Source organism: Oryctolagus cuniculus, chromosome 9, assembly GCF_051225735.1.
Source record: "Oryctolagus cuniculus isolate XC-2025 breed Fujian yellow rabbit chromosome 9, ASM5122573v1, whole genome shotgun sequence".
Lineage (NCBI taxonomy): Eukaryota > Metazoa > Chordata > Mammalia > Lagomorpha > Leporidae > Oryctolagus > Oryctolagus cuniculus.
In genome coordinates this window covers 92844064-92863923 of record NC_142875.1, presented here as the reverse complement: position 1 = coordinate 92863923, position 19860 = coordinate 92844064, and the positions used below count along the sequence as shown (strand labels likewise).

General features: G+C 42.5%; 1 protein-coding gene across 11 annotated transcripts in view; it reads right to left on the bottom strand.

Annotated features, from left to right (window-relative positions):
• LOC149124667 (uncharacterized) overlaps positions 1 to 16447 on the bottom strand; it is a 136071-nt gene extending 119624 nt beyond the window's left edge. For 2 of the 11 annotated variants that reach the window (XR_016213398.1, XR_016213397.1), the window contains exon 1: positions 16264 to 16436. The gene's annotated coding sequence lies outside the window, so the exon portion shown is untranslated. Of the gene's footprint in view, positions 1 to 16263 lie in introns of all 11 variants that reach the window. The other 9 variants (XR_016213395.1, XR_016213402.1, XR_016213403.1 and 6 more) reach the window with 8 other exon arrangements.
• Positions 16448 to 19860: the final 3413 nt, after the last annotated feature.

The window sequence follows — 19860 nt, the reverse complement described above, 5'->3', positions numbered from 1 at the left end:
GTAGAAATTACATTGACTAAACAATGCTGTGTGTCCTTAGGAAATTATAATTTAGTGGGATAAACAAGACACAATTCGCCATAAACAATCCTAAGTGATGCACTAAAATTTGTAAGATAGCTATAATGCTTTCTAGAAACCAGAAAAAATGTGGGTCATGTTCAGGGTTCCAGAAGATAAAGCAGATCCTGTGAGGGAGTATCTGCTATCTCAGCCTGAACAGGTGAATCGGAGTTTAGCTGATGAATCAAGTCGGGGAGAAGGGGTCATCAAGGTAGAAAGACCCAGGGCCAGGAAAGAGTCTGGGACAGAAGCTCTCCTGAGCTTGCGGCCTGTGACCAGAAGCCACCAGTGGGCAAGTTGAGAAGAGCAGTCTTGGCTTCCAGAGTGACAGGGAACCAATGGATGTTTCTGAGCAGAGGAATTCCTTGACCCAAGCTCGGGTTCCGCTGATCAAGCTAACAGTTGTGTGGATAATAGAGAGGCGAGGCCAGTGAAGACTGTTGAGTAAGGAAAGTCTTGCTGCAATGGGGAGGGAAGTCAAGATAGATAGGAGTGGAGGAGTGGGGGAGTGGAGGAAGGTGAAAGTGAGAAGTGCAGAAATGAAGGGGTGGGTGAAACCCAAGTTCCAGAAGCCACAGATGGTGACATAAGAAGCTGAAGGGGAGCCATGTGTTCCACCACCAGTACCCCACATTGCAGAGTGCAGGAGGAGCTGCCCAGGACCACACTGGGAGCTGATGAATCAGATGCACCCAGAGCCCACAGCAGCGAGAGAGGGTTGAGAATGGAGGTGAGGTCAGGGGAGAGCAGCAGGGCAGGGCTGGAGGGACAGAACCCAGAACATGATGAGTCACTGTTCACCCAGCCTGTGTCTGCTGCCTAGAGTTGGATAGGACCAAGTTGCAGTGAACAGCTAGCTTCTAAATATCAAAGTCCTCTGGCAAGTCACTGTACTGGACATCTGACTAGCCTTGTGCAGGCACCGCTGTGGGGGCTTCTCTCCGATCCTGACTCCCCTTTCTAGCCAAAGCAGCTAGCTGGCTCCTTAGGGTGTACCAGAAGAAAAGAATCAGTTCATCTTTCCAAGCCCCCTGATCTCAGCCAGCATATTCTATCAGTAGTTCCAAGAGAAAACTCATGAAATTATATGAAGCCTTGTATACATACACACACTATGGAGCCCTACTCAGTGGTTAAAAAATGAAATCCTGTCTATTGCAACAAAATGGATGTAACTGAAAACCATCCTACTTAGTGAAATAAGCTAGTCCAAAAAAGAGAGATGCCATATGTTTTCCCTGATCTAGGGTAACTGAGAGTACCTAAAATATAATGTATTGGAGAGAAATGGACATTATGAGATTCAATGATTTTTTATAGCCCTTGTCTCTACTGTTGAGAAACAGTGGGTTTTCTTCTTTATACTATTTGTTGAACTCTTTTCTTAGTGTAGTGTTACTCTTATGAATATAAAGTAAACTGAAAATAGATCTTTGTAAAAAATTAGAAGTGATAATAGGAGAGAGAAGAGGAAGAAGGGTGGGAGCATGGTCTGGGGGAGGTAGGATGGGAAGTATCACTTTGTTCCTAAATCTGTGTATATGAAATACATGGAATTTGTATACCTTAAATAAAACTTAAAAAAAGAAATTATATGAGGCCAATGACTGCATGGGACCCCACAGTCAAGTGCTCCAAATCAGTTTAACTTCTTATAAACCTGGGAGAGAGTCCTCTCAAGCTTGCCTTGGCATTTCTAAACAATGTCTAACATTCCCTTAGCAATTGCATGCTTACAGGAATATATTTTCTATATAGATTGCTCCTGAAACATGCTTGGAGATAGAAAAATGTATCCATATTAGAATGCAATTTTTAATGCAACAATTTCACATTTTCTTTTCCAATCTGTAGACTGCTATTTCTCCTGGCCCTCACACAACCATATATTCAAAGATAGGGTGCAGAAAGGAGAGGGAAAAATAGGAGCTGTCTGCAAAAGACAGGATCTCAGCCATGTGTAGGAGGAGTTAACCATTGCTAAGAATCATGAGTTGGGACTCCCAAAAGAAACAAATAGGATGCCATTGGGCAAAGTTCTCTGTGAGCCACAATGGGTGCAGCCAGAAATTCAGGGTCCCAGGCACCTGCTTCTTTCAAGCTGATCTCTTTCAGCCCCATCCCATTGTGGCCTCCAAAAGTCAACAGAGTCCCTTACTAACCACCCTCTGGTCTTCTATTTCAGGTCTCAGAATAATGAGATGCCTTCACAACATCTTCATCTCTCTCCTATGTAGGTGTCTGGATTCAGCGTCCCAATAGGTACTTCAAATTCCTACTTCGTTTTGGCATTTTTGAGCAGGTCTTGGCCCTGACTGCAATGACACCAGTAATGACAGTTGGAGAAGCAGCATCCTGCTCTTCATTGCCATAGGACACTTCCTCACTTCCTCAGAATTACTTCAAGAGTCTTCTCAGTAAAAAAAAAGTCCAAGTTCAAAAGAAAGAAAGATCTAGAAATGTCAATGAAAAAGAATACATTGCCTTCCCTTCCAGAACCATGAGCGCCCCTGACAATGGAGATGCACAGTTGATGATTGTGAAACACCACCCAGTACAGAGAAGCACTCTAGGCTCCTGGGACAAGCTATTGCTCCACAGTGCAGGTGTGGCCTCCCCTGGGCAAGGCAGTGCAGTTGTGGCCTCCCCTGGGCCAGGCAGATGTCAGCAAGGCGGGAATAAAACAGCTAGATGAACAACATGTACTTTAGGCATGAAATGGGAAGCTCCACAATTCATGTGCCTCAGTTACTTTGTAAAAGACCAGTAGAATGCATGAGCAGAGAGACCAAGAGGAGATCCTAGGTTCCACTACCGAGAAATGGAAGACTGAGCTCCATGTGACAAACTATAGTCCTGGGAGACTGTTTGTTAAACAGCCTTACTGATGCCACCACATAACTGAGAGAGCTGAGAATCAACTCCAGTTCCAAATCAGAAACCAGAGTTGCCGTGGAGGAGATGAAAAACTCAAGTTATTTTCCTAAAACCAAGTCAATTGTCACAAGCAATGAGACAGGATGAGTATTCCCAATACAAAGTTACTAGTTGCGGCCGGTGCCGCCGTAGCTCAATAGGCTAATCCTCCGCCTGTGGCGCCGGCACACTGGGTTCTAGTCCCGGTCAGGGCACCAGATTCTGTCCCGGTTGCCCTCTTCCAGGCCAGCTCTCTGCTATGGCCCGGGAGTGCAGTGGAGGATGGCCCAAGTGCTTGGGCCCTGCACCCCATGGGAGACCAGGAGACCTGGCTCCTGCGCGCTGGCCATAGCAGCCATTTGGGGGTGAACCAACAAAAGGAAGACCTCTCTTTCTCTCTCTCTCTCTCTAACTCTGCCTGTCAAAAAAAAAAGTTACTAGTTGCTTGCTTGGGTCAATGGGAAGAAAAATAAAACATGGTTTGGTTAACCATTATGATCATTTTTGTGCTCTCTAGAACATATAAAAGTACCAAAAAGCTGGAACAGTCATGTGGCCTCATGGTTAAGACATCAGCTAAGACTGTCAGGTCCCATATCATGAAAGCACTTGGCTCAGATCCTGGCTCCGCTTCCCAATTCCAGATTCCTGCTACTGCAAACCTGGGAAGGTAGTGGTGATGGTAGTGGTAGGTAGTCTCTGCCACCCACATGAGAGTCCTGGATTGAGTTCCTGGCTCTTGGCTTCATTGTTGGCATTTGAGGAGTGAACCAACAGATGGGAGCTCTGTCTTCTTCTTTCTATGTTTCTGTCTCTCAAATTAAAAGTTTAATTTTAAAAAAAGTACCAATAAATTAGGACAATTCTTCCTTTGAATCACACACCAAGAAAACATTCATTCAGACTCCACTGATACAAAGTTTCTAATCATGCAAATAAAACCAGTTATTATTTTATGACTAGAGTCACTATTGGGAGCAACTATGAAAGAAAATATGAAGCATTCACAAGGACTACCAGATGGAAAAGTATCAAGCTACTGATTGTACTCATAGGACTAATAAGATGACCACCAGTCTTTCAGTCATTCAACAAATTGTTCATCCTGAGAATCCCCCACACACAGCCCACATTCAAGGCCCCAGGTTTCTTGCCTGCACCAAGTAACCACACATGGTGCCTGCTGTCAGGGAACTTGAAATATTAATAATATTAATAATAATATTAATAATATGACTCTTAAAATAAGTGGTTTCCAGATTCCAATGGTCAAATTCATGAAATAAACCACATATGAATTATTTTTGAAAACTGTCACATTGCTATTAGAAACCAATTTCATTCACATAATCTCAGTTATCTGTATTCCTAAAGTAGTGAAAGACAGTCTGTTTTCAAATATTCTAGCATGCAGATTTTCACTGATTTAGAACTTTCTCTCCATTTTTTTTTTTTTTTTTGACAGGCAGAGTTAGTAAGAGAGACAGAGAGAAAGGTCTTCCTTCCATTGGTTCACCCCCCAAATGGCCACCAGAGCCGGCGCACTGCGCTGATCCAAAGCCAGGAGCCAGGCACCCCCTCCTGGTCTCCCATGCGGGTGCAGGGCCCAAGGACCTGGGCCATCCTTCACTGCCTTCCCGGGCCACAGCAGAGAGCTGGACTGGAAGAGGAGCAACTGGGACAGAACCGGCGCCCCAACCGGGACTAGAACCCGGTGTGCCGGCGCCGCAGGCAGAGGATTAGCCTAGTAAGCCAGGCGCCAGCCTCTTCAATTCATTTCACTTAACACTGATAGGATTGCATATCTAGAAGAGACAGGGTTTCTGGGGTCAAATTATCTCTTTAAAGCAATGGAAGCGAAGGCCCAGGGAAATTAAATGACCTACTGAAGGTCAAATAGCAAGTTGGCAGCTTAACTAGAAAAAAACTTCAGATCTCCAAACACACCAGAGAGTCTCCTTTCCATGCACTCTATTAGAAGATCACTCTGTGGGAAAGACAAATTGCTGAGAGGGACTTTACATACAAAAATATGAAGTGTCTTCAAAAGTTCATGGAAACTGTGCATTAGGAAAAAAAGCTATACATGGACTTCCAAAAAAGTTTGTACCACAAGAAGCTTTTTTTAATTCCAATTTTTCTCAAACTCTTTAAGATACCTCAGTTAGAAATATCCCCCATGAACAAATAAGAAAAGGCCAAAGAAGAAAATAAAAATAGACAAACCACATCAACAGTAAATGTACTGGAGGAGAAGTCTAAACAGAATCACCAGACTAAGAAGCAGGAAAATGAAAAATAAAGCACAAAGAAATTTCATATTCATAAGTAAATATTTAAAGTCTAGCAACTCCAAATAAGGCCCAGAATGTGGAGTGTGAGACTCTGTGTTCTGTTTAGGAACATCAATTGGTGCAATCACATTGAGGTGTATTTGGCATTACAGGTATCTGGGGAGTTAAAGATATAATTTTCTAATGTCCAGTAACACCACTTCCAGCTACATAACCTACAGAAGCGTCAAATACATGTGCACAAGGAGACATGGATAAGAATGTGCTTTCTGGGGGCTGGCACTGTGGTGTGGCAGGTTAAACCTCCACCTGCAGTGCCAGCATCCCATATGGGCACCAGTTCAAGTCCTGGCTGCTCCACTTCCAATCCAGCTCCCTGCTAATGTGCCTCAAAAAACAGTGGAGAATGACCCAACTATATGAGTACCTGCATCCACCTGGGAGACCCAGATGGAATTCCAGAGCTCCTGGATTCAGCCTGACCCAGTCCTGGCTATTGTGGGAATTTGGGGAGTGAATCAGTGGATGAAAGATTCTCTGTGTGTCTCTCCCTCTCTGTAACTCTGCCTTGCACATAAATAAGTCTTTAAAAAAAAACCACCTGGTTTTTTGATTAATACAGTTTGTCTTGTATATATTAAAACCCCACTGGGGCCAGCTCCATGTCGCAGTAGGTTAATCCTCCGCCTGTAGTGCCAGCATCCCACATGGATGCCAGTTCTAGTCCCGACTGTCCCTCTTCCGATCCAGCTCTCTGTTGTTGCCTGGGAAAGCAGTAGAAGATGGCCCAAGTGCTTGGGCCCCTGCACCTGATGGGAGACCAGGAAAAAGCACCTGGCTCCTGGCTTCAGATTGGCACAGCTCCAGTCATTGCAGCCATCTGGGGAATGAACCAATGGAAGGAAGACCTTTCTCTCTGTCTCTCCCTCTCACTGTCTAACTCTACCTCTCAAATAAATAAATAATCTTTTTTTTAAAATCCAGCATGCCCCACAGAATGAGAATCTGAATAATAGGAGAGTGATTGTGGGAAAAACCTGTCCTTAGGTGAGTCTTTTCATATTTCCTGTTGGAGTCTAAAAAAGATCAAATTGAAAGAGTCCTTAAATAATTTTTCAGATTAACTTGAAATACTCTTGAACTACCTTGCTTCTTGGTGATATTCTTTACAGGCAACAATTTTCTCAGACTCTTATTAGCTATGACCAAAATTACTGTTTCATACTGCCCTTTGATTCCTGTTTCATAGAAAGTTAAGTGATAGATAGAAGATGAATGTTGATAGAGATCAATAGGTGAATAGGTAGATAGAGATGATAGACAGGTGATAGATCATTAGATATATGATGGATGGATAGATAGAATACAAATATTGGGTTGACAGACATTAGGTAGATGATAGATGGATGTGATAAAGATGATAGATAGGATTCCAAGATGGTAGAATAGGGAGGGAACTTACTGCTCTAGTCTAGGAGAAGATAGTTTTAAAAATATGTGGAGATACTGCAATCTCAGAGAAGAGTTAGGGAGAAAAGTTCACAGGAAACTCCATGTAAATTAAAGGGACACTTTGGATCTACATGGAGGTTGTGGACATGCACAACTCAGGAACCTAGCAGCTGAGAGCCTCAGCATCAGCTTTGGAGAGTAAGTGAAACCAGACCAAAGCAGCCACTGGCAATAAAGCTGCAGAAGTCTGGCTTGGAGCCCTGTGGGGGACAGTGTACCAACCAATGTATAGGGGAAAAGGAGGGGGCATGATTCTTTTTCCCCAACCACCTGGCACCAGCATCATGTGACTCGCTGAGAAAGGGCAGGTGCCATTTTGGAAATACATAACATCTGTGCCAACTTGTGTCCACACACCCAGAAACTAGCTGAGAGGAGATGCCTGAGTCTGGCTGGGAGAATGGACAAGGGGCTGGGTACTCCTGAATGTGGGAGCCTTGGGTGCTGGGATGGACTGTGAAAACACTGTGGCTATGTAGGAGGGTACAGGGTGTGGCTGCATCTTTGAGCAGTCACTGTGGGCAGCTCCACATGCTCAGGGCTCCATATTTGGCTGGTGAAAGTCATTGCTGCAAGATCCGTGCTGAGAATGGCACAGATCCTTTGTGTGGTTCTTATGGCAGTGTGGATGAATATTGCACCCAGAGGGGCTATTGCCTGAGCCTCGGTCTCCTTGGAGAAGAGGAGGTAAATTTGAGACTAAGCCAACAGAGCTGATCAAACACTGCCCTCTGATTAAAAAGAGAGAGAAAGAAAGAGAGGGAGAGAGAGAGAGAGAGAGATTTATACAGCAAACATAGGTGCCACCTTAGACACTCCCCTCACCAAGGAGCACTGAACAGAGTTCCCTGGCCCACCCAGCACACACCTCTGGGTATTCATTGAAAGAGCAGACACTCCACTAAGCCACAGAGGTATAGTTCAAAGATAAAAGCCATCACAGGGGAAAAAAATTAACATGTATCTCCACAAATGCCTGAAAATAGAGAAATTCAAGAAATAAGAATAAGGAAGGCAACTTGATGCCCCCAAAGGAATACAGCAACATTTCAATATCATTAAAACAAAGAAAAGATTCTAATGTATGCACAAAAGAAATGCCAGATTATTTTCAGAGGATCTCCCATTACACTCATAGCTCACTTCTCATCAGAAATCCTGCAGGCTAGCAGAGAATGGCAAAATATAGTCCAACTCTTGAGAGATTAAAAAAAAAAACTGTCAACACAGAATATTGTATCTAGCAAAGCTCTCATTAATGAAGTTGAAGTAACAACCTTCTATAACAAACAGAAATTGAAATAGTATGTCAACCACCCATCCAGCCTTACAAAAGATGCTTAAGGATGTGCTACACAGAGAAACACAAACATGGTCTTCACTTTGAAATAAATAGGCTAATCCTCTGCCTGTGGCACCGGCACCCCGGGTTCTAGTCCCAATCTGGGTTCTGGATTCTGTCCCAGTTGCTCCTCTTCCAATCCAGCTTTCTGCTGTGGCCCGGGAAGGCAGTGGAGGATGGCCCAAGTGCTTGGGCCCTTTACCCACATGGGAGACCAGGAAAAGCTCCTGGCTCCTGCCATCGGATCAGCGCGGTCCACCGGTCGCAGCAGCCACTTCGGGGATGGACCAACAGAAAAGACCTTTCTCTGTCTCTCTCTCTCACTGTCCACTCTGACTGTCAAAAAAGAAAAAAAGAAAGGAAGGAAGGAAGGAAGGAAGGAAGGAAGGAAGGAAGGAAGGAAGGAAGGAAGGAAGGAAGGAAGGAAAGAAAGAAATCTCCTAGTAAAAGTACAAAGGAAATCCAAAGTAAACAGTAGGAATATTTATGGGAAAATGGCAGAGCCAGGTCATTACTTAGTAATAGTCTCCTTGAATGTAAGTGGCTTAAACTCTGCAGTCTGGCTGAACAGATTGAAAAACAACACCCATCTATTTGCTGCCTGCAAGAAATACATCTCATCAACAATGATACACACACACTAAAAGTAAAAGGATAGAAAAGAATATTTCATTCTAACAGAAGCCAAAAAATAGCTGGGATAGCCATCCTAATATCAGACAAAGTAGACTTTAACACAAAAACTGTTACAAGAGAAGATAAAAGGAAGGGTACTAAGTAATGATTAAGGGATCAATTCAACAGGAAGATGTGACTGTAATAAAGGTATATACACCAAGTTACAGGACACATGGATTTTTTTTTTAAATGTTGATTGATCTAAAGAAATAATTAAAGTTACAGAAGAAATAAACAAAATTGAAAAATACAAAAGGTCAGTGGAATAAAGAACTGCTTTTTGAAAAAATAAACAAAATTGACACACCATTGATACAACTAACTAAAGAAAAAAGAGGGAGGAGATCCAAATCAATAAAATTAGAGATGAAAAAGGAAATGTAACAGGTACTACAAAAATAAAAAGAATCATCAGAAATTACTACAAAGAGCTGTATGTCAACAAATTGGGAAACCTAGAAGAAATGGACAGATTCCTGGACAATTACAACCTACATAAATTGAGCCACAAAGACAAAGAAACCCTAAAGAGACCAATAACCAAGATGGACATTGAATTTGTAATAAAGACCCTCCCATGACGGTATGGGGGGGAAGCCATTGTAATCCATAAATCGTACTTTGGAAATTTATATTCATTAAATAAAAGTTAAAAAAAAATATGAAATCCGGTCATTTGTAACAAAATGGAGGAATCTGGAAAACATCATGCTGAGCGAAATAAGCCAGTCCCAGACGGACAAATATCATATGTTCTCCCTGATTGGTGACAACTAACTGAGCACCAAAGGGGAAACTTGTTGAAGTGAAATGGACACTACGAGAAACAATGACTTGATCAGCCCTTGTCCTTACTGTTGATGTACAATTTAATACTTTATTCCTTTTAGTATTTTTTTTGTTCTACTTAATACCATTGGTTAAGCTATGTAATTAACACACAATTATTCTTAGGTGTTTAAAGTTAACTGAAAAGTGATCGCTGTTAAATATAAGAGTGGGAATAAGAGAGGAAGGAGATGTACAATTTGGCACATGCTCAAGCTGGCTTTCCCCAAGTGGTGGAGTTAGAAATGTGCCAGGGGATTCCAATACAATCCCATCAAGGTTGCATGTACCAATGCCACCTCACTAGTCCAAGTGATCAATCTCAGGTCACAATAGACCATAATGATAGGTCTAAGAATCAAAGGGATCACATAAACAAGACTAGTGTCTGATAATACTAACTGATAGAATAAAAAAGGGAGAGAATGATCCATCATGGGAAGTGGGATACACAGAAGACTCATAGAATGGCAGATGTCCTAAACAGCACTCTGGCCTCGGAATCAGCCCTTAAGGCATTCGGATATGGCTGAAGAGCCCATGAAAGTATTTTAGGCATGGAAAGCCAAGACACTCTGGAAAAAAAAAAAAGGCGACCTAAATGAAAGATCTCTGTGAGTGAGATCCCAGTGGATAGAACGGGCCATCAAAGAAGGAGGTACCTTTCACTGAAGGAAGGAGAGAACTTCCATTTTGACTATGACCCTGTCGGAATAAGATTGAAGTCAGCAAACTCCTTCTTCCATGGCCTTGGCAACTCATGACTAGAGCCTGGGGAGATTGCTGACACCTTAAACAAGAGTGGCAATTTAAGTCAACAACAGGAGTCACTGAGAAATTACTCCCCATGTAGGATCTTTGTCCTTAATGTGTAGTTCAATGTGAATTAATGATATGACTTGTGCTCAAACAGTATTTGGCACTTTGTGTTCTGTGTGGGGGCAAACTGATGAAATCATTACTTAATATATACTAAATTGATCTTCTGTATATAAAGATAATTGAAAATAATCTTGATGTGAATGGAATGGGAGAGGGAGCGGGAGATGGGAGGGTTGCGGGTGGGAGGGAAATTATGGGGGAGAAAAAGCCATTGTAATCCACAAACTGCACTTTGAAAATTTACATCCATTAAATAAAAGTAAAAAAAAAAAATAAAGACCCTCCCAAAGAAAATCCAGGACTGGATGACTTCACTGCTGAATTCCACCATTTAAAGAAGAACTAACTCCCATTCTTCTCAAGCTATTTAAAAAATTTAAAGGGAGGAATCCTCCAAAACTCTCTATGAAGACAGCATCACCTTAATTCCTAAACCTGAAAAAGATACAACAGATAAAGAGAACTACAAATCAATTTCCCTGATGAACATAGACACAAAATTCTCAGCAAAATACTAGCCAATCGAATCCAACAACACATCAGAAAGATCATTTACCCAGACCAAGTGGGATTTATCCCTAGTATTCAGGGATGGTTCAACATTCAAATCAAATAATGTAATACATCACGTCAACAAACTGAAGAACAAAAACCATATAATTATCTCAATAGATGCAGAGAAAGCATTTGATGAAGCACAACACCCTTCAATCATGAAAACTTTAAGCAATTTGGGTATAGAAGGAACATTTCCCAACACAATCAAGGAAATACATGACAAACCCATGGCAAGCATCCTATTGAATGGGGAAAAATTGGAAGCATTCCCACTAAAATCTGTAACCAAAGATTCCCACTCTCACCATTGCTATTCAATATAGTCCTGGAAGTTTTAGCCAGAGCTATTAGGCAAGAAAAAGAAATCAAAAAGACACAAATTGGGAAAGAGGAAATCAAACTATCCTTATTTTCAGATGACATGTTTCTCTATATAGGGGATCCAAAAGACTCCACTAAGAAGGTATTGAAACACATAAAAGAGTTTGGTAAAGTAGCAGGATATAAAATCAACACACAAAAATAAATAGCCTTTGTATACATAGACAATGCCAAGTCTGAGAAACAACTTCTAAAATCAACCCATTCACAATAGCTCAAAAAGTATTAAATACCTTATAGAAATTTAACCAAGGACATTAAAGATCTCTACAATGGGAATTACAAATCACTAAATAAATAGCAGAAGATACCAAAAATGGAATAATCTTCCATGTTCATGGGTTGGAAAAATCAATATCATCAAAATGTCCATACTACTGAAATCAGTTTACATATTCTATGCAACATCAATCAAAATACCAAAGCCACTTTTCTCAGATATAGAAAAAATGATGCTGAAATTCATATGGAAACACAGGAGACTCCAAATAGCTAAAGCAAAATCAGTTGTTAAGCAAAAGCAAAGCTGGAGGCATCACAATACCAGATTTCAATACATACTACAGGGCAGTTATAATCAAAACAGCATGGTACTGGCACAAAAATAGTTTGACAGACCAATGGAACAGAATAGAAATTCCAGAATTCAATCCATGCATCTACAACCAACTTATCTTTGACAAAGGAGCTAAAACCAATCCCTGGAGCAAAGACGATCTCTTCAATAAATGGTCAATTATAAAGCATTACACTTAGTGAAATAAGCCCATCCCAAAAGGACAGATATCATATGTTCTCTCCGATCTTTGATAACTAATAGCATACCTAAAAGGTAATCTATGGAATTGAAATTGACACTTTGAGATGTGATGACTTCTAACTGTCCTTATGTCTACTGTTAATGAATAGTATTTTTTTTCATACTATTTGTTGAACTCTTTATTTAGTATAAATTTACGGGTATAAAGTTAATTGAAAATAGAGCTTAGTAAGAAATAAGAATGGGAATGGGAGATGGAGGATGAAGAAGGCTGTAAATGCATGTGGGAGGGCCCTTTGGGTGGCAAGAACAATTATGTTCCTAAAGTTGTATTTATGAAATGCATGAAGTTCGTATACTGTAAATAAAGGGTTTCTGGAGGAAAAAATAAAGAAACTTCTAGAAAATGTTTTTTAAAAAATGATAGATAATAGAATCAGTTATTCCATGAAGCTCTTTCTGGTGTGTGGCTTTTTCTCCTAACAATTTATAAGATTTTGGAGTTCAGGGGAAAGCTTTGGATATGTAAGATATTGGAGAGAAAAGAGAGAGCCCAGAATTTTCCACTGACTTCCAATCTGATCAACAGTTTTCTCAAAGTTTCCCTTGAACACCACCCTCCAAGTGTTCAGCAACAATGCTACTCCCTAGTGAAGAGAGTTTCAACATGACTTTGAGGTTCTCTTTTCATACCCTGAGACTTTCAATCCATACACTCACCCATCCCCAAAACCAGGAGCTGTCCCATTGCACTCACTGACATCACGGGGATTATAAGACTGAGTTTGTCTTGTGCTACCTGGATTGGAATTGTCTTTGGAAGTTGATTTTCCCACAACCTATTGATTAAAGCTCCTGAGTAAGGTTTACCTGTTTACAAACATACACTGGACATAGCTGCTTTTAGGAGCTGATCCTCGAATGGGAGAGAGAGGCTCAGTAAGAGGACAGACCTAGGATGTGCCTACTGCCCACCTCCCCCAACCACACAAACCTCCTTCTGGGACCTTGTGCTTCCTTTGTCTCTGACTTCTCCCAGACAGCCACATTCTGCCCTCTTTGCCCCAGAAACTTCAAACCACCGCTGCTCAGCACCTTGCTCCTCCCCAGAATAATCACCCCGAGAGAACTGTGATGATGTCCTTCCCCATCCTCACAGTCAGCACAGCTGAAATTACCTGTTCTGTATCTGCCATTCCCACAGATTGTGACTCTGCTTGGCTCAGCCCTCAACCCCAGGGCCCAGGCTCCAAGACCTGTGCCCGGCTCATAGTAGACATTCAGTTAATACCTGCTGAATGGTATCATTTATGCTATCTCAAAGCACAATGTCCCAAGTGCAAGTGAGTGGGCAAAACTGACAAGAGAAATGGGAAGGAGAGCTTATTCAACTATGAGGTGGGGAAGGGGCTCTTTGAGCACTTTGTGATTGGAGAGACTCAGGACAGTTCTGAAGGTATCTTGCAGAGAGAAAGATGGACAATTTTCACTGGGAGGATAAATCAAATGTGTGAGAGCTCTGACAGCTAAGGCATTATGATAGGAATCCTTCTTGGAAAAAACAGATTGGCAGAAAAAGGTAAAGTCTTTTCCACAATGTGGCTCTCCTTCAGGGCAATGAGATACTCTAAAATAGGAGGTCAAAAAAATTGGTCACAGTCTAACAGACTGTGGGAGCAACACTGCCAAATGAAGAAAAGATGTTCATGTCCAGAAACCAGTCTCCTTGGCTGCCTCATGCCGTTGCTTATTGGAACCAGCACAGAAGGCCCAAGTTTGAATTCAGGCTTTGAAAAATCATCTGAATATTGAAGAAGTTCTTTCCAAATTATTTTGTCTTCTCATATAACTCAACAACATTGTCTACTCTGAAAAAGAAAATGGACCAAGAACTCAACCATGGAGCAGGTATTAGCTTCATGGTGAACATGACTGGGCCCCTACCAGAGTGCCTGGGTTTAATCCCAAGCTCTTGTTCCTAACTCCACCAGGGCAGACCCAGAGAGGCAGAGTGATGGCTCAGGTGTTTGGATTCCTGCCACTCAGGTAGGAGACCTGGATTGAGTTCCTAGCTCCAGACTTCAGCCCCGACCCTGGCAGCTGTGAGCATTTTAAGGTGTAAACCAGCAAATAATATCTGTCTCTCCCTCTCCCTCTTCCTCTCCCACTTTCCTTCTCAAATAATTTCTTTGCAAAAATTTAGAAGGAACCCAAGCTATGCATCTAAAAATACCAAAACTCAAAGTTTTCAAGGCTAATAAAAGATTATTATTGCAGCATATAGCATATTAGAGCATGACCATAGTTCTTGGTGCCCCTTGGATGTCATCCTTTCTCTTGTTGCCACAACCATTACACAGGGGACCAGTCCAGAGCCATCATTTTTTTTTTATTTGAGAGGCAAAGAGAAGGAGACAGAAAGAGCTCCCATTAACTGGTTCACTCCCCAAATGCTTGCTACAACCAGCACTGTGTCAGACTGAAGCCAGGAGCCAGAAACTCAATATGGGTCTCCCACATGGATGGCAGGGATCCAACTACTTGAGACATGACCTGCTGTGTCCAGGATGTGCCTCATGAGGAGACTGAGATCAGCAGTCATCCAAACCTAGGCACTCTGATGTGGGACACAGGTGTCCTAACTGGAGACTTAACTACTAGGCCAAAGGCCCACACCATGGAACAATTCTTAATGCAGCTGGAGACAGCGACAGTGAGCAGCAATGTTTCATGAGTTCCTAAACCTTGCCAATGGAGTCTCACTTTTGTCAGAGGGAAACAGTAATACCAACCAAATTATGCACTATTGTACATTGCAGTAAAGAAAGATATTACATGTTACCCAAACAGTTGCATACCGAATTGATGAATTCACCACGACTCAGAGACAGCACATGGAGAAAATTTCCACCTCCAAGCACAGTTTGCACCATTATTCCTGCCAAACTCTAACAACACACTTGCCATGTTTACTGCCTGGGTACCAGAAGGGAGACTGAACTACTTCTGAAGGTTCGCACATCTGAGAAGTTGCATGAACTCAAAATACCATCTGTGCACTATCAGAGGCTGACCGCGTAGTAGTGTATGACCCTCATGTGTACACATTTTTCCCTGAGTGAATAAATTTGCAGTCAATCCTGTCCTTTATTTAAGTTCTTATTTATTTACTTTTTCAACTTATTCTACAACACGTATTGTTATTGTGTGTCATTATGCTACTGACTTTATTGTTCCTCTTTCCTACTCCTTATTACAGAAACAAGCAAAGGGACCATTTTGTGCTGCTCCATAGGCCAGGCTGTGATTGGAAGCCAGGCTCATCAAGACTCTTCGTGTTTTTATCAGTGCCAGGGCTCACGTGATGGAGAGATGGTTTTTAAGTCTCTTAAGATTTTCTGAGATTGTTGAGAGAGATAGAGAGAGAGAGAGATCCCATCCACCGGTTCACTCCCCTGATACTTAATATCAGTGGCTGGCTGACCCAAAGCATAGAGCCAAGCATTCAACCCAGGTCTCCCACATGAGTTGCCAGAGACCCGACTACTTCAACTATCACTGCTTCCCTCAGTATGTGCATTAGCAGGAAGCTGGAATCAAAAGCCAGAGGTGAGCACTGAAACCAGGCACTAGAATATTCAACGGAGGCATCCTAATCATTAGGTCAGATGCCCACTTCTGATTTTTTTTAATTAAAAAAGAAAATAGGTCTTTGGGCTTCTGATCCATGTAGCTTCATTTCCCATCCCAGCCATGAGCCTTGGAGAAGGGAACAAGGCCAAAGCCAAGCAAGCCCATCTTAAGCAATCTTCCAGATCAGATCTACTACAAGCTAATCAGCCAAAGCATTTTCTAATCCTGGATGATTCTGCTCTGTAATGCGCGGGAAAATGACAGTCACTGTTGAATTTGGCTACGTGACATTTGTACAACCCCCATTTCCTCACTTGAAAGATCAAGGTAAGAAATCTTCTTAAAGGACTTCTGTACGTATTTTATGAGAGGACACCTTTAAAAAACACAATGCACGGCACACTGAAGATACTCACTATTCCGCTGTTGCTCCCCAACTCACGGAGGAACAACACCAGTCCTTCCCGGATTTGCTGCTACTCCCCCGCCTCTGCGGAGGAGCGGCACCAGCGAGCTCTCCGACCGACTCCAGCCGCGCATGTTGTCTCTCTTCCCCTCTTAAGGGGTTGGGTCAGGAATCAGCTAATTAATGAGGCAGCTCTGTAAGATTTGTTTACTCTCTCTCAGCACCATATGATGGGAGATCAGATGCATAGAGTTAGTCTTAATAGTCTCAATGGTCTAGTCTAGTCTCGGTAGTCTCAGTACTTATTTCGCCATGTTGCGGGAGACAGGCCCTGCTCCCCACACTCCGCTCCTCACCCATTACCCCTCAGCTGCTAAACAGAATCATTGTGAAGGAATTCCAGAACAGCCCAGGAAACTCCCAACAAATTTCCATCCCAAATGCAAGTCAAGGTGGCTCTGGACTCCACCAACTCACATGCCATGATCCCCTCATCAAGGCTCTCCCTTAGAAAAAACCATGCTTCTCAAACAATGCAAATGACAATGCCAGGAGCATCAAATATAGGTTCTGCTTAAATCTTGGCAGTGCTTCGCAACATGCAGTTTGGAGCTACACACAGACAAGTGCTGATTGGAAATCTCCCTTTCCCTCCAGGAGTGCAGGTGATGATGAGCAAACAACATTTACCAGGAACTCAGGTTATTTGAAGACTGCTGAAAACTCACTTCCTCAGTAGTCTGTATCTGAGACTTGTAGTAACTTGGTCTTATTTCCTCTAAACTCTCTGAATAGAAGTTCCCATTAGATAGCTCAGTGAAGGTCAAGGAAAGCAGAGCCTCTCTCTCTTCCAGGTGCAGCAAGCACAGCATCACTGGCAGCCTCTCTTTCACCAGATGGGCTGACACTCACACATCTTTGTGTTCCACCTCAATGCAAATCTGCGTATCACCTTCCCCAATCCTTGACCTACTTGTGCACAGATCATCACCTTCAACTCTTTATTCATGATGTGTTTTGCTATGCACTTTTCTCTTAGGCAAAACCCTGTGTGATTTACGGGAAGTGAAATCATGTGTTTCTGGTTAGCTGATACTTTAAAGCACCAAAATGTTATGGTGTCGAGCTAGTTCAATGTCCAAAGGCTGTTTCTCTTAGGAACAGAGGTCAACATCTTGCACAGGGCAAATACTCCTCGGGCCCTGTGGACCAGGCTTGGCTCCAGAGCTGAAGCCTCCAAGTGTGCTCAATTCCATAAACTCCATGTTCTTTCCACCAGAAGAATCCCTGAAATCTGACCAGGGAGGTCTGTAAGGAAGTCTGCCACCACCTGTGGGGTGGGCCACAGTGAGCTGAAGTTCATTCCTCTGCAGGATACTGGGTCTTAGAAGTCACTCTGCTCATCAACCCATCATGCAGAGTGCATTTTTCCATTCAAAGACAGTCTCTTTTGAGCATTTCCAGACAATGTTTGAAGAGATATACTTAAAGAGAAGCCCTTTCTGTCTTGAAATTTTAAACCTGACTATAGAATGTTTCTATTTACAAATGTTCTAGGGCAATGTTGGTCAAAGGGCATGAAGTTTCAGTTACATAGGATGAGTCAATTTTTTGTTTCTGAAGGGTGTCCTGAAGTACTTGTCTCACTCAAAGTTGGGGTACAGTCATGATTCAATTGACAACAGGGGTGCGTGTTCTGAGAATTGTAATCTCATCATTGTGTGAACACCATAGTGTGCACTTGTGCAAACCTAGGTGATCTCAATCACTCAGTATGGCTGTTTTATAAAAAGCACTAATTATTAATCATTATTATTAATTATTAAATTAGGGTGTACACTCTAAAATAACAGTTAAATGTTTAGTGTTTTAAAGACACAAACCAGTAACATTGTTGTTCATCATTGTCAAGTAGAACATTCTGTACATAATTATGTTGCTATCCTCTACACGCCTGGCAGCACAGCAGGTGTGTTTATACCAGTATCACTGCACACAGGTGAATTACGTGTTGCTCTACAGTGTCATAATGCCTGCAACATCACCAGGTGATAGGAAGTTAATTTCATGATAATTTCATGGAACCACCAACATATATTCCTCCCTTATTTGACTCAAACATTATCATGCAGCATATGACAGTATTATTCTTTTTTTAAAGATTATTTATTTGAAAGTCAGAGTTACACAGAGAAAGGAAAGGCAGAGAGAGAAAGAGAAGTCTTCCATCCCATGGTTCACTCCCCAGTTGGCTGCAACAGCTGGAGCTGCGCTGATTGGAAGCCAGGAGCCAGGAGCTTCCTCCGAATCTCCCACGCAGGTGCAGGGGCCCAAGGATTTGGGCCATCTTGTACTGCTTTCCCAGGCCATAGCAGAGAGCTGGATCAGAAGTGGAGCAGCCGGGACTCGGGACTCAAACCGGCGCCCACGTGGGATGCCAGTACTTCAGGCCAGTGCATTAACTCACTGAGCCATAGTGCCGGCCCCAACAGTATTATTCTGAAACCAAGAACAATCTAAAGACGAGTTACACTCCTCAGAGCCATCCTACAATGTTCACTTCCCAGCATGGCTCTGGCCCTATATATTTCCTCTGTTCCCTTTAACTCTCTTGTTGCTCCCTTCCTGCCCTGGCAAAGCTCCACTGACACAGTCAGACTGAGGGAGACCATTCCTAACCCCAGGAGCTCTCCTTGCACCAGGCATCATCATAGTGGATGAGCTTGGGTGTGTCATCTTTAATACACACTATAGATATTGTTTATACCATATTCATTAACAAATAGCCTATTGTACACTTGGGCATCAATTGTTTCTCAGTATACAGAGATTTCTTTCAGATATATAATTTGTCGTTTGCTATATATGTCAAAATGTTATATAAGAATTGATCATCAGCCGGCGCCATGGCTCACTAGGCTAATCTTCCACCTTGCGGCGCCGGCACACCGGGTTCTAGTCCCGGTCGGGGCACCGGATTCTGTCCCGGTTGCCCCTCTTCCAGGACAGCTCTCTGCTGTGACCAGGGAGTGCAGTGGAGGATGGCCCAGGTGCTTGGGCCCTGCACCCCATGGGAGACCAGGAGTAGCACCTGGCTCCTGCCATTGGATCAGCACGGTGCACTGGCCGCAGCGTGCCGGCCGCAGCGGCCATTGGAGGGTGAACCAACAGCAAAGGAAGACCTTTCTCTCTGTCTCTCTCTCTCACTGTCCACTCTGCCTGTCAAAAAATAAAATAAAATAAAATAAAATAAAATAAAGAATTGATCATCTATTCTTCAGAAGCAATTACTAAAATGAATGTACTACAAGTACTACAGTAGCTATAGATGAGAGTTGTTATAAAGTCATTTGGGATTTTTTTTTTATGAACATGACAATGAATCAATACACAACATAAGACAGCAGTAGAAAACAAAGATGAGAAAGCTGCTCTGACTGAGGCAGAAGACGAAAGAGGAAACAAAGACTAACACCATCTAGGATGTTCTGTCCACCCAGAAGTATAAGAAAAGAGCTAAAAATTGTGATATGACACTCTGCAGGGTATCAGCTTATGATTTACCAATCCTTCTAGAACTACACTCTGACCCCAAGTTTGGCCAGCA